The sequence below is a fragment of the Charadrius vociferus genome, unplaced genomic scaffold (genome assembly GCF_000708025.1).
Source record: "Charadrius vociferus isolate BGI_N301 unplaced genomic scaffold, ASM70802v2 scaffold816, whole genome shotgun sequence".
Classification (NCBI taxonomy): domain Eukaryota; kingdom Metazoa; phylum Chordata; class Aves; order Charadriiformes; family Charadriidae; genus Charadrius; species Charadrius vociferus.
In genome coordinates, this window is record NW_009648884.1 from 49,244 (window position 1) to 51,212 (window position 1,969).

The following is a 1,969-nucleotide window of genomic DNA, read 5'->3' on the forward strand; positions in this document are numbered from 1 at the left end:
TGCCCCCCCGAGGGTCGCTTTGCCCCCTCTCTTTCCTACCCAAACCCCTTCCCAGTTGATGGGGGCGCTTACAGTGATGTGACACCCCCACCCCCCCACCCCGGTCCCGTTTGCAGCTGGGAGAAGGCCCACCCTACGGGGAAAGAAGCAAAAATGAGCTTTGGCCATCGCAAAGCCATGTCGATCAGTCAGGACCGCTCTGAACTCTCACCTTTTGGAGTCTGGTACCCCCGCGGGACCGCAGCATCCTTCGCTTTCATTGTCACACCACTCGCCTCACTATGGTTCAAAGCAATATGGTTTTAAGTGAGCAGCAACGGCTACAGAGCCTTTTTATTTTAATTTTTTTGGCTCGTGCTGTACATAAAAGTAACATCCTTTTCCACACACCTTCAAGATTTTCTTTTCCCACTGCTAAATGCTGAAAAATCCCACCCTGAGAGGCTGCAAAAACCAAGCTAAGCCATCGCCTGCTGCACTCGGAGCCCCAGGGCTGGCTGGGGGCAGGTGGACATGGCTGTTGCGGTGCTGCGCTCCCGGCGAGGTCGGGCAAAGTCGGGACCCGGTGCCCACGCCGCACCACCCACAGCAAAGCCGACCATCCTCCTGGGTGGGTCGGGGCTCAGGAGCAGCCACCGGCACCTGAACCCCAGCAGACACCAGAGCCATGTTGTGACCAGTGTTTGGCCCCCGAGAGCAAGACCCCACAGCGGGTCGGCATCGCCTGCGCCTCCTCCCTGTGGTCCGCGAGGGATTCTCCAACCTGGCTCAGGGTGGAATTTCGAGGATGATCTCCCGGGGCTCCATAGCACCCGGTGGCCACAGCACATCGGCGGGACACCTGCAGTGGGTGGTCCGAACGCTTCAAGCACATCCCTTGGCTTCAAGCCACACCGAGAGCAAAGGACAAGCCAAGAAGCTGCATCCCAGGTCGGCTCCCAGCACCGCCGGCGTTTCCCACTCCCAGGGGAGCCAGGCAGCAATGAGGACCCCGTCTGCGGCAGCCTCCCCCAGCCCTGAGAGCCCCACCGGCTCCCAAGGGAGCGGGGAAAAGGTCAGAAAAGTGACCACAATCAAACCCAGCACAATCGGCAGGTAAAAATTATACTTTTATTTTTAATTCGAGTAAACCAGGAAGAGAATCGGTTGGTTTGTTCCATCTGATGGTTCGGTTAAAAAGGCCAAATAACATTTTTTTATTGGTGGGTGCTCAACCCAGTGGGAAGGAGTACACAAGGACAAACCCCAATCAAGCGACGGATCCGGAAGAAAACACGTTCTAAGCTCAGCACTGAGATGCAACCGGGGAAGCTGGGATGGACGAGGTCTATTTTACACGTGATGAGAAGCAATTTAGCTTTTAATTTTTCTGACTTTTTTTTTTTTTTTACTATTTTATTTATTTATTTATTTTAAATACAGGTTTAGGTGCTTTTCAGCTATGAAAAAAGGCAAAAAAGTGCATAAGTCGAGAGAAAAGGCAGAAATCAAGCAGTAAGAGGTTTGTTTCCCATAGCAGGGGAGAAGGGGCAGGGCGTGGGAGGGGAGAATTAGGACAATGGTTTCAAGGTAGCATTAAAAAAAGGTCTGTATACCAAAACATAATTGCCTGTGTTATTTGGTCCATTAAAAAACGATTTATTCACATTGATACTCCCCCCCCATTCCCAGACAAGAACGTGATCAAGAAGAGGATTAGCAGGCGGACGCAGACCCCCCCTGCCCAGCCGCCCCCTCTCCCCTGCTCTTGTGCTCGCTTGTTTTAGCACCAACCGGGATTCCCATCCCGTAAAGCCCACCCTGGCTGCTTCGGGGGTCCCATTTTCACCCTGGGGTTCCGACAGTGCCAGGAGTCCCTGTCACACTCCCCCCATCCCGTTCCAGACGTCTGGGGAATGAGTCGGGAGCAAAACGCCCCCCTCTCCCTCGCTCACGTCCTCCGGGGGGTCTCTGCCCTGCCAGGACAGCA